General features: G+C 45.1%; 1 long non-coding RNA gene across 1 annotated transcript in view; it reads left to right on the plus strand.

Annotated features, from left to right (window-relative positions):
* Window positions 1–8,011: 8,011 nt before the first annotated feature.
* Window positions 8,012–14,231, plus strand: part of LOC138854096 (uncharacterized) — a 418,790-nt gene continuing 412,570 nt past the window's right edge. Inside the window, exon 1 of the long non-coding RNA XR_011393295.1 lies at window positions 8,012–8,144. This is a non-coding gene — a long non-coding RNA (uncharacterized lncRNA). The remainder of the gene's footprint in view (window positions 8,145–14,231) is intronic.

Here is a 14,231-nt window from a genome sequence, read left to right on the forward strand (position 1 = left end):
GGGAAAAACTTCTTCATTGTCATGGAATCTTTGAAGGTTAATGATGTCAATTTTAAAAGCATGATAACTATATAACATTGAAATATTCATCTGCACAGTTCATCAGTTTGTTACTAGTTTTTGGTGGAGTATCAGCATCAGACTTAACCAGTTCTTATTCTCTCATAGTTACTCTCTATAAATTAAATTGAAAATGGGTATTAAAGAAAATGGACATTGGATAAACTCACATAAAAAGTAAACTGGGCGCTAATTCATCACATATTCACCTGTGTACATGTAATTATGAGTTCTATTCCAGCTGTGCTTACCACAATCACAGAAGATCATAAAGGCCTCATAACAACAAGGTAACAAAGGTCTTCTCAAGGTTCAAGAGCTGTGGCTATGCTCCATAACCTACGAAATAGTAACCAAAACAACTCCTTAAGACACAACGGTTTAACACAAAAAGTTGACATATCTAACAAAGGCCAAAAAAATAACACTTATTTTATAATAACCAATTATTGTTGGTATGTCCGTGTAGAATGACGGCATTTTTACACTCTTAAATATTCAGGAAAGAATCAGGTTAGAAGTTAAGTACAACAGCTTCACTTATAAATAAATCTAGTGTGAACAACAGCTTCACTTATAAATAAATCTAGTGTGAACAACAGCTTCACTTATAAATAAATCTAGTGTGAACAACAGCTTCACTTATAAATAAATCTAGTGTGAACAACAGCTTCACTTATAAATAAATCTAGTGTGAACAACAGCTTCACTTATAAATAAATTTAGTGTGAACAACAGCTTCACTTATAAATAAATTTAGTGTGAACAACAGCTTCACTTATAAATAAATTTAGTGTGAACAACAGCTTCACTTATAAATAAATTTAGTGTGAACAACAGCTTCACTTATAAATAAATCTAGTGTGAAAAACAGCTTCACTTATAAATAAATTTAGTGTGAACAACAGCTTCACTTATAAATAAATTTAGTGTGAACAACAGCTTCACTTATAAATAAATTTAGTGTGAACAACAGCTTCACTTATAAATAAATCTAGTGTGAAAAACAGCTTCACTTATAAATAAATTTAGTGTGAACAACAGCTTCACTTATAAATAAATTTAGTGTGAACAACAGCTTCACTTATAAATAAATTTAGTGTGAACAACAGCTTCACTTATAAATAAATTTAGTGTGAACAACAGCTTCACTTATAAATAAATTTAGTGTGAACAACAGCTTCACTTATAAATAAATTTAGTGTGAACAACAGCTTCACTTATAAATAAATTTAGTGTGAACAACAGCTTCACTTATAAATAAATTTAGTGTGAACAACAGCTTCACTTATAAATAAATTTAGTGTGAACAACAGCTTCACTTATAAATAAATTTAGTGTGAACAACAGCTTCACTTATAAATAAATTTAGTGTGAACAACAGCTTCACTTATAAATAAATTTAGTGTGAACAACAGATTCACTTATAAATAAATCTAGTGTGAACAACAGCTTCACTTATAAATTTAGTGTGAACAACAGCTTCACTTATAAATAAATCTAGTGTGAACAACAGCTTCACTTATAAATAAATCTAGTGTGAACAACAGCTTCACTTATAAATAAATCTAGTGTGAACAATCCTAATATATTAAACAGTCAAAGGTTATCATGTTTTATTATTGCTGATTTTAACATATTTCTTTTCTGTCGAGTATTACCTGGAGTTTACCTGGAGAGAGTTCCGGGGGTCAACGCCCCCGCGGCCCGGTCTGTGACCAGGCCTCCTGGTGGATCAGAGCCTGATCAACCAGGCTGTTGCTGCTGGCTGCACGCAAACCAACGTACGAGCCACAGCTATGTTGCTGTGTATGATTATCTATGTAACTGTATGTTGCTATGTATGATTATCTATGTAACTGTATGTTGCTATGTATGATTATCTATGTAACTGTATGTTGCTATGTATGATTATCTATGTAACTGTATGTTGCTATGTATGATTATCTATGTAACTGTATGTTGCTATGTATGATTATCTATGTAACTGTATGTTGCTATGTATGATTATCTATGTAACTGTATGTTGCTATGTATGATTATCTATGTAACTGTATGTTGCTATGTATGATTATCTATGTAACTGTATGTTGCTATGTATGATTATCTATGTAACTGTATGTTGCTATGTATGATTATCTATGTAACTGTATGTTGCTATGTATGATTATCTATGTAACTGTATGTTGCTATGTATGATTATCTATGTAACTGTATGTTGCTATGTATGATTATCTATGTAACTATTTGTGTCCGAATAAACTTACTTATTAAGATAAGATGTCGTTTGAATTTTTATCCCCGGAGAGTTAGCCACCCAAGATAACCAAAGAAAATTAATGATTCATCGAGGACTGTCTGTCTTATTTTCATTGATGTTCTCAATATTATCCCCCAGGATGCCACCCACACCAGTCCACTAACACTCAAGTATCTATTTGCTGCTAGGTGAACAGGACAACAGGTGTAAGGAAACGCGTCGAAATGTTTCTACCCCACCGGGAATCGAACCCGGGCCCTCCGTGTGTGAAGCGGGAGCCTTACCAACCAGGCCACTGGGTCCGTGTCTGGATCGCTAGCGCACTCAGCTCAAACACTGAGGTCCGGGGTTCGAATCTCCTCCGGTACGGCTGAAAAATATTAGGGACGTGTTTCCATAAGACACCTGCTGTCCCTGTTCGCCCATCAGTGTAAAATAGATACCCGGGTGTTAGTGGACTGGTGTGGGTTGCATCCCGGGTGTTAGTGGACTGGTGTGGGTCGCATCCCGGGTGTTAGTGGACTGGTATGGTCTCTTAACGTGCTAGTGACACCCCTGCTTTTCATTGTGGGGATGGTGCATCGTCTGCCAAGTCTTTTGCTTTCCTAGTGAGTGATTTTCGTGTGCAAGTTCGGTACTAGTCCCTCTAGGATTTTCCAGGTGTATATAATCATGTATCTCTCGCCTGCATTCTAGGGAATACAGTTTTAGGAACCTCAAGCGCTCCCAGTAATTGAGGTGTTTTATCTCCGTTATGCGCGCCGTGAAGGTTCTCTGTACATTTTCTAGGTCAGCAATTTCACCTGCCTTGAAAGGTGCTGTTAGTGTGCAGCAATATTCCAGCCTAGATAGAACAAGTGACCTGAAGAGTGTCATCATGGGCTTGGCCTCCCTAGTTTTGAAGGTTCTCATTATCCATCCTGTCATTTTTCTAGCAGATGCGATTGCTACAATGTTATGGTCCTCGAAGGTGAGATCCTCCGACATGATCACTCCCAGGTCTTTGACGTTGGTGTTTCGCTCTATTTTGTGGCCAGAATTTGTTTTGTACTCTGATGAAGATTTAATTTCCTCGTGTTTACCATATCTGAGTAATTGAAATTTCTCATCGTTGAACTTCATACTGTTTTCTGCAGCCCACTGAAAGATTTGGTTGATGTCCGCCTGGAGCCTTGCAGTGTCTGCAATGGAAGACACTGTCATGCAGATTCGGGTGTCATCTGCAAAGGAAGACACGGTGCTGTGGCTGACATCCTTGTCTATGTCAGATATGAGGATGAGGAACAAGATTGGAGCGAGTACTGTGCCTTGTGGAACAGAGCTTTTCACCGTAGCTGCCTCGGACTTTACTCTGTTGACTACTACTCTCTGTGTTCTGTTAGTGAGGAAATTATAGATCCATCGACCGACTTTTCCTGTTATTCCTTTAGCACGCATTTTGTGCGCTATTACGCCATGGTCACACTTGTCGAAGGCTTTTGCAAAGTCTGTATATATTACATCTGCATTCTTTTTGTCTTCTAGTGCATTTAGGACCTTGTCGTAGTGATCCAATAGTTGAGACAGACAGGAACGACCTGTTCTAAACCCATGTTGCCCTGGGTTGTGTAACTGATGGGTTTCTAGATGGGTGGTGATCTTGCTTCTTAGGACCCTTTCAAAGATTTTTATGATATGGGATGTTAGTGCTATCGGTCTGTAGTTCTTTGCTGTTGCTTTACTGCCCCCTTTGTGGAGTGGGGCTATGTCTGTTGTTTTTAGTAACTGTGGGACGACCCCCGTGTCCATGCTCCCTCTCCATAGGATGGAAAAGGCTCGTGATAGGGGCTTCTTGCAGTTCTTGAAGAACACGGAGTTCCATGAGTCTGGCCCTGGGGCAGAGTGCATGGGCATGTCATTTATCGCCTGTTCGAAGTCATTTGGCGTCAGGATAACATCGGATAGGCTTGTGTTAACCAAATTTTGTGGCTCTCTCATAAAAAAATCATTTTGATCTTCGACTCTCAGTCTGGTTAGCGGCTTGCTAAAAACTGAGTCATATTGGGACTTGAGTAGCTCACTCATTTCCTTGCTGTCATCTGTGTAGGACCCATCTTGTTTAAGTAGAGGCCCAATACTGGACGTTGTTCTCGACTTTGATTAGGCATAGGAGAAGAAATACTTTGGGTTTCTTTCGATTTCATTTATGGCTTTTAGTTCTTCCCGCGATTCCTGACTCCTATAAGATTCCTTTAGCTTAAGTTCGATGCTTGCTATTTCTCTGACCAGTGTCTCCCTAAGCATTTCAGATATATTGACCTCTTTTAGCCGCTCTGTTATTCTTTTCCGTCGCCTGTAAAGGGAGCGCCTGTCTCTTTCTATTTTACATCTACTCCTCCTTTTTCTTAGAGGAATAAGCCTTGTGCATACATCGAGTGCCACCAAGTTAATCTGTTCTAGGCATAAGTTGGGGTCTGTGTTGCTTAGTATATCTTCCCAGCTTATATCGGTTAGGACTTGGTTTACTTGGTCCCACTTTATGTTTTTGTTATTGAAGTTGAATTTGGTGAATGCTCCCTCGTGACTAGTCTCATTATGTTGGTCTGGGGCTCCTCGCATACATGTCTGAACCTCAATTATGTTGTGATCTGAGTATATTGTTTTTGATTTTTTTTTTTTTTTTTTTTTTTTTATTCGCCGGTATTCTCCCGGCCCGGGTCTTTTCCAAGTAGTGGTGACCCGGCCTTGGCTCCCTATCTGGGGAGTGTCTCGAGACTTAAGTCTCCCATGGGAGGAAGTACAGGTGCCCCCTCATCTTTGGGACCAAGTGTCCCCAGGCCTAGCCACATTCCCCGCCCTCACGGGGCTCGTAGGGAGAAGCTAGGCCTCTGGTCTGCCATCTACCCCGCCTCAAAGGGGCTCGTGGGGATGGCAGTCTTATGAGCTGCAGATGGTAGCAAGCTCAGGCCTTTTTTTTTGATATGGTGACATTTCTTATCAGATCATCATTGTTAGTGAAGATGAGGTGTAGTGTATTCTCCAGTCTAGTAGGCTCTATTATTTGCTGGTTATTATTTGCTGGTTTTAGATTCAGACGACTAATTCGTGAGGAAATCTCCAGAATTTTGAAAACACTGCCACAAACGTATACATTATATATATATATATATATATATATATATATATATATATATATATATATATATATATATATATATATATATATATATATATATATATATATATATATGTCGTGAAGAATAGGCAGAACTTGCGATCTTGGCTTAAATAGCAACGCTCATCTTGCCATATAGGTCAAGTGAAAATTTGTGTATGCAATAATTTTGCCAAAATCTTTCTGAACCTAACGAAAAAAATAAATTTGATTGTGTTTGTTTAGTATTCAATTATTGTAAACAAATCTAAAATATATTTAGTTGGGTTAGGCTAAAATAAATTGCTCTTGTTATAATAAGGTTAGGTAAGCTTTCTAAGTTCCTTTTAGTGCAAAATTATTTTTTTTTACATTAACATTAATGAAAAAAAATGTCTTTAAGCGTATAAGAGAAAATTTAAGAAAGGATTTAATTTTAAATGAGTTCTTGCTAATTGACCAGTTTTACATATTATATATATATATATATATATATATATATATATATATATATATATATATATATATATATATATATATATATATATATATATATATATATATATATATATATATATATATATATATATATATATATATATATATATATATATATATATATATATATATATATATACCACTGAGCGTTGCAAGTGCTGGGGTTGTGAGAAATAATGGTGATGGTCTGGTATCACTGCAGGTGATGGTCTGGTATCACTGCAGGTGGTCTGGTATCACTGCAGGTGATGGTCTGGTATCACTGCAGGTGGTCTGGTATCACTGCAGGTGATGGTCTGGTATCACTGCAGGTGGTCTGGTATCACTGCAGGTGATGGTCTGGTATCACTGCAGGTGGTCTGGTATCACTGCAGGTGATGGTCTGGTATCACTGCAGGTGATGGTCTGGTATCACTGCAGGTGATGGTCTGGTATCACTGCAGGTGGTCTGGTATCACTGCAGGTGATGGTCTGGTATCACTGCAGGTGGTCTGGTATCACTGCAGGTGATGGTCTGGTATCACTGCAGGTGGTCTGGTATCACTGCAGGTGATGGTCTGGTATCACTGCAGGTGATGGTCTGGTATCACCTCGGCTCTGAAGAACCAATTTATAATTAATATTTTTTCCTCCCGAGCAACATTTTCCCGGTGAACACTGTGCTCACTGTGAGCACAGTGTTCCTGGTGAACACTGTGCTCACTGTGAGCACAGTGTTCACCAGGAACACTGAGCTCATTGTGAGCAGTGTTCACCGGGAACACTGTCCTCACTGTGAGCACAGTGTTCACCAGGAACACTGTGCTCATTGTGAGCACAGTGTTCACCAGGAACACTGTCCTCACTGTGAGCACAGTGTTCACCAGGAACACTGTGCTCATTGTAGGCGGCACTAGATGGGTCGTGGATGGCAGGGGTGGGACGGGTCGTGGATGGCAGGGAGGGAAGGAGGTAAGGCAGGCGGCACTAGATGGGTCGTGGATGGCAGGGATGGGATGGGTCGTGGATGGCAGGGAGGGAGGGGAGCCAGGCGGCACTAGATGGGTCGTGGATGGCAGGGAAGGAGGGAGGGAGGGAGGTGAGCCAGGCGGCTCTAGATGGGTCGTGGATGGAAGGGATGGGATGGGTCGTGGATGGCAGGGAGGGAGATGAGGCAGGCGGCACTAGATTTGTCGTGGATGGCAGGAAGGGAGGGAGGTGAGCCAGGCGGCACTAGATCGCAGGGAGAGAGGGAGTGAGGTGAGGCAGACGGCACTAGATGGGTCGTGGATGGCAGGGATGGGATGGGTTGTGGTTGGCAGGGAGGGAGATGAGGCAGGCGGCACTAGATAGGATAAGATAAGATTTCGTTTGGATTTTTAACCCCCGGAGGGTCAGCCACCCAGGATAACCCAAGAAAGTCAGTGCGTCATCGAGGACTGTCTGACTTATTTCCATTGTGGTCCTTAATCTTGTTCCCCAGGATGCGACCCACACCAGTCGACTAACACCCAGGTACCTATTTGCTGCTAGGTGAACAGGACAACAGGTGTAAGGAAACGTGTCGAAATGTTTCCACCCGCCGGGAATCGAACCCGGGCCCTCCGTGTGAGAAGCGGGAGCTTTAGCCACCAGGCCACCGAGCCACCGATGGGTTGTGGATGGCAAGGATGGGATGGGTCGTGGATGGCAGGGATGGGATGGGTTGTGGTTGGAAGGGAAGGAGATGAGGCAGGCGGCACTAGATGGGTTGTGGTTGGCAGGGATGGGATGGGTTGTGGTTGGCAGGGATGGGATGGGTTGTGGTTGGCAGGGATGGAATGGGTTGTGGTTGGAAGGGAAGGAGATGAGGCAGGCGGCACTAGATAGGTTGTGGTTGGCAGGGATGGGATGGGTTGTGGTTGGCAGGGATGGGATGGGTTGTGGTTGGCAGGGATGGAATGGGTTGTGGTTGGCAGGGATGGAATGGGTTGTGGTTGGCAGGGATGGGATGGGTCCTTGAGGGCTGGGAGGGAGGGAGGGAGGGAGGGAGGGAGGGAGGTGAGGCAGGCGGCACTAGTGCCTGGCTAGACAGTTGTTACTCCCACCTCGTGGTGATCACTGTGCCAGTTGTCGCTCCCGTCCTACTCCCTCCCACACTGACTCATACCGCGGAACAAGTGTATATAAAATAACAGTGACAATAGTCGTCTAGACTACGACACTCAGAGAGTGGTAAGTGTATTACTATCACACATTTCTGCTGTTTCTACTATTTACCCTCGCGGCTTTCCACCTGACTCTTGCCACAATATATATACTGTATTAGGACTGAAGAAACGTCTTCTTTGATAAATATCCTCAAGTCTGTCTTCTTCCACATACACAAATGATTCACAATTATTATTCAGTTTTATTTATTATATTTATTTTTAGAAATTTCAACATTCAGAAACGTACGGATTGCAATATTTTTGTTCCACTGGCCCTGGAACACTTGTGGCACCCATTGTGCTGGCCCTGGAACACTTGTGACACCCATTGTGCTGGCCCTGGAACACTTGTGACACCCATTGTGCTGGCCCTGGAACACTTGTGACACCCATTGTGCTGGCCCTGGAACACTTGTGACACCCATTGTGCTGGCCCTGGAACACTTGTGACACCCATTGTGCTGGCCCTGGAACACTTGTGGCACCCATTGTGCTGGCCCTGGAACACTTGTGACACCCATTGTGCTGGCCCTGGAACACTTGTGACACCCATTGTGCTGGCCCTGGAACACTTGTGACACCCATTGTGCTGGCCCTGGAACACTTGTGACACCCATTGTGCTGGCCCTGGAACACTTGTGGCACACATTGTGCTGGCCCTGGAACACTTGTGACACCCATTGTGCTAGCCCTGGAACACTTGTGACACCCATTGTGCTAGCCCTGGAACACTTGTGACACCCATTGTGCTGGCCCTGGAACACTTGTGACACCCATTGTGCTGGCCCTGGAACACTTGTGGCACACATTGTGCTGGCCCTGGAACACTTGTGACACCCATTGTGCTAGCCCTGGAACACTTGTGACACCCATTGTGCTGGCCCTGGAACACTTGTGACACCCATTGTGCTGGCCCTGGAACACTTGTGACACCCATTGTGCTAGCCCTGGAACACTTGTGGCACACATTGTCCTGGCCCTGGAACAAATGTGGCACACATTGTGCTGGCCCTGGAACACTTGTGACACCCATTGTGCTGGCCCTGGAACACTTGTGGCACACATTGTCCTGGCCCTGGAACAAATGTGGCACACATTGTGCTGGCCCTGGAACACTTGTGGCACACACTGTGCTGGCCCTGGAACACTTGTGGCACACATTGTGCTGGCCCTGGAACACTTGTGGCACACACTGTGCTGGCCCTGGAACACTTGTGACACCCATTGTGCTAGCCCTGGAACACTTGTGACACCCATTGTGCTGGCCCTGGAACACTTGTGACACCCATTGTGCTGGCCCTGGAACACTTGTGACACCCATTGTGCTAGCCCTGGAACACTTGTGGCACACATTGTCCTGGCCCTGGAACAAATGTGGCACACATTGTGCTGGCCCTGGAACACTTGTGACACCCATTGTGCTGGCCCTGGAACACTTGTGGCACACATTGTCCTGGCCCTGGAACAAATGTGGCACACATTGTGCTGGCCCTGGAACACTTGTGGCACACACTGTGCTGGCCCTGGAACACTTGTGGCACACATTGTGCTGGCCCTGGAACACTTGTGGCACACACTGTGCTGGCCCTGGAACACTTGTGGCACACATTGTGCTGGCCCTGGAACACTTGTGGCACACACTGTGCTAGCCCTGGAACACTTGTGGCACCCATTGTGCTGGCCCTGGAAAACTTGTGGCACACATTGTGGTGGCCCTGGAACACTTGTGGCACACACTGTGCTAGCCCTGGAACACTTGTGGCACACATTGTGCTGGCCCTGGAACACTTGTGGCACCCACTGAGCTGGCCCTGGAACACTTGTGGCACCCATTGAGCTGGCCCTGGAACAATTGTGGCACCCACTGAGCTGGCCCTGGAACAATTGTGGCACCCATTCGGATTCCTGGTTCAAAACTCTGCTTCCCATTTCCCCTCCAGCAGTGTGTCATGCGTGAGGGGAACAGGATGGAGGTATCGACCATGCGTGAGTCTCACTGGATACAGGTTACCATCCTTCCCCCCCCACACACACATATAAACACACTCTCTCTCACATACACACGCTCACACATTCACACATACACATAAGCACACACTCACACACCAACATGCAAACACACATGCACATAAACAGTCTCTCACACACACTCAGACACACGCTCACACACAAACACACTCACACACACACAAACACTCACGTACACACACACATACACACACAAACACTTTCACACAAACACACAATAGCGACCAGTGAAGAGGAGGGGCCAGGAGCTGTGAATCGACCCTTGCAACCACAACTAGGTGAGTATATACACACACACACACGCACGCACACACAGCGGGGCCAGGAGCTAAGACTCGACCCCTGCAACCACAAATAGGTGAGTACACAAACACACACACACACACACACACCAGTTTGGAACCCACACCTAGCCAAGCACGTGAAGAAACTAGAGAAAGTGCAAAGGTTTGCAACAAGACTAGTCCCAGAGCTAAGAGGTATGTCCTACGAGGAGAGGTTAAGGGAAATCAACCTGACGACACTGGAGGACAGGAGAGATAGGGGGGACATGATAACGACATACAAAATACTGAGAGGAATTGACAAGGTGGACAAAGACAGGATGTTCCAGAGATTGGACACAGTAACAAGGGGACACAGTTGGAAGCTGAAGACACAGATGAATCACAGGGATGTTAGGAAGTATTTCTTCAGCCACAGAGTAGTCAGTAAGTGGAATAGTTTGGGAAGCGATGTAGTGGAGGCAGGATCCATACATAGCTTTAAGCAGAGGTATGATAAAGCTCACGGCTCAGGGAGAGTGACCTAGTAGCGATCAGTGAAGAGGAGGGGCCAGGAGCTCGGACTCGACCCCCGCAACCTCAACTAGGTGAGTACAACTAGGTGAGTACACACACACACACACACACACACACACACACACACACACACACACACACACACACACACACACACACACACACAGAAAGGTTGAGGGAAATCGGCCTGACGACACTGGAGGACAGGAGGGTCAGGGGAGACATGATAACGACATATAAAATACTGCGTGGAATAGACGAGGTGGACAAAGACGGAATGTTCCAGAGATGGGACACAGACACAAGAGGTCACAATTGGAAGTTGAAGACTCAGATGAATCAAAGGGATGTTAGGAAGTATTTCTTCAGTCATAGAGTAGTCAGGCCATGGAATAGCCTAGAAAGTGATGTAGTGGAGGCAGGAACCATACATAGTTTTAAGGCGAGGTATGATAGAGCTCATGTGGCAGGGAGAGAGAGGACCTAGTAGCAATCAGCGAAGAGGCGGGGCCAGGAGCTGTGACTCGACCCCTGCAACCACTAGGTGAGTACAAATAGGTGAGTACAAATAGGTGAGTACACACACACACACACACACCTACACACACCTACACACACCTACACACACCTACACACACACACACACACACACACACACACACACACACACACACACACACACACACACACACACACACACACACACACACACACACAGTTCTAGGAACAGTGCTATTTTTGATATATGTGAACGACATGATGGAAGGAATAGACTCGGAAGTGTCCCTGTTCGCAGATGACGTGAAGTTGATGAGAAGAATTAAATCGGACGAGGATGAGGCAGGACTGCAAAGAGACCTGGACAGGCTGGACATGTGGTCCAGTAACTGGCTTCTCGAATTCAATCCAGCCAAATGCAAAGTCATGAAGATTGGGGAGGGGCAAAGAAGACCGCAGACAGAGTATAGGCTAGGTGGACAAAGACTACAGACCTCACTCAGGGAGAAAGACCTTGGGGTGACCATAACACCGAGCACATCACCGGAGGCACACATCAACCAAATAACTGCTGCAGCATACGGGCGCCTGGCAAACCTGAGAATAGCGTTCCGATACCTTAATAAGGAATCGTTCAAGACACTGTACACTGTGTATGTTAGGCCCATACTGGAGTATGCAGCACCAGTCTGGAACACACACCTGGTCAAGCACGTCAAGAAGTTAGAGAAAGTACAAAGGTTTGCAACAAGGCTAGTCCCAGAGCTCAGGGGAATGTCGTACGAGGAAAGGTTGAGGGAAATCGGACTGACGACACTGGAGGACAGAAGGGTCAGGGGAGACATGATAACGACATACAAGATACTGCGGGGAATAGACAAGGTGGACAGAGATAGGATGTTCCAGAGAGGGGACACAGGGACAAGGGGTCACAACTGGAAGCTGAAGACTCAGACGAGTCACAAGGACGTTAGGAAGTATTTCTTCAGTCATAGAGTTGTCAGCAAGTGGAATAGCCTAGCAAGTGAAGTAGTGGAGGCGAGAACCATACATAGTTTTAAGAAGAGGTATGACAAAGCTCAGGAAGCAGAGAGAGAGAGAGGACCTAGTAGCGATCAGTGAAGAGGCGGGGCCAGGAACTGAGTCTCGACCCCTGCAACCACAATTAGGTGAGTACAATTAGGTGAGTACACACACACACACACACACACACACACACACACACACACACACACACACACACACACACACACACACACACACACACACACACACACACACACACACATTAATATGCACCAGTATTTGCACAGGTAAAAAGGGAGGCCCAACGACAATGTGAACATGACATAGCAGCCAAAGCCAAATCTGACCCGATGCTGTTGTACAGCCACATCAGGAGGAAAACAACAGTGAAGGAAGGAAACGACTGTAAAGTATGTGAGGAGCTCAACATGAGATTTAAAGAAGTGTTCACAGAGGAAACGGAAGGGACTCGAGAAAGACGGAGAGGTAGGGTACACCATCAAGTGTTAGACACAATACATACAACCGAGGAAGAAGTGAAGAGGCTGCTAAGCGAGCTAGATACCCCAAAGGTGATAGGGCCGGATAACATCTCTCCATGGGTCCTGAGAGAGGGAGCAGAGGTGCTATGTGTACCACTAACAACAATCTTCAATACATCTATCGAAACAGGGCTACTATCTGAGGTATAGAAGATAGCAGACATAGTCCTAATTTAAAAAAAAAAAGAGAGACATGAAGCATGAAACTACAGACAAGTGTCACTGACATGTATAGTATGCAAAGTCATGGAGAAGATTATCATCTAGAAAGATACAGGCTTACCAACGACAACCAGCACGGTTTCAGGGACGGGAAATCCTGTGTCACAAACCTACTGAAGTTCTATGAAAAAGAAAACAGCAGTATGGCAAGAGAGGGGTGAGTACATTGCATTTTCTTGGACTGTAAGAAGGAGTTTGACACAGTTCCACACAAGAGATTAGTCACAAGCTGGAGGACCAGGCAGGGATAACAGGGAAAGCACTGCAATGGATCAGGGAATACTTGTCGGAAAGACGATAGTGAGTCATGGTACGTGGCGAGGTGTCAGAGTGGGCGCCTGTGACGAGTGGGGTTCCACAGGGGTCAGTCCTATGACCGGTGCTGTTTCTGGTATTTGTGAACGACATAAGGGAAGGAATAGACTCAGAAGTGTCCCTGTTTGCAGATGACGTGAAGTTGATGAAAAGAATTCAATCGGACGAGGACCAGGCAGAACTACAAAGGGATCTGGACAGGCTGCAGGCCTGGTAAAGCAACTGGCTCCTGGAGTTCAACCCCACCAAGTGCAAAGTCATGAAAATTGGGGAAGGGCTAAGAAGACCGCAGATGGAGTACAGTCTACGGGGCCAGAGACTACAAACCTCACTGAAGGAAAAGAATCTTGGGGTGAGTATAACACCGGGCACATCTCCTGAGGCGCACACCAACCAAATAACTGCTACAGCATCCGGGCGTCTAGCAAACCTAAGAATAGCATTCCGACATCTCAATAAGGAATCGTTCAGGACCCTGTACACCGTGTACATTAGGCCTATATTGGAGTATGCAGCACCAGTTTGGAACCCACACCTAGCCAAGCAAGTAAAGAAATTAGAGAAAGTGCAAAGATTTGCAACAAGACTAGTCCAGGAGCTAAGAGGCATGTTCTATGAAGAGAGGTTAAGGGAAATCGACCTGATGACACTGGAGAACAGAAGAGATAGGGGGGGGGT

Source organism: Cherax quadricarinatus, chromosome 49 (genome assembly GCF_038502225.1).
Source record: "Cherax quadricarinatus isolate ZL_2023a chromosome 49, ASM3850222v1, whole genome shotgun sequence".
In the NCBI taxonomy this organism is placed as follows: Eukaryota; Metazoa; Arthropoda; class Malacostraca; order Decapoda; family Parastacidae; genus Cherax; species Cherax quadricarinatus.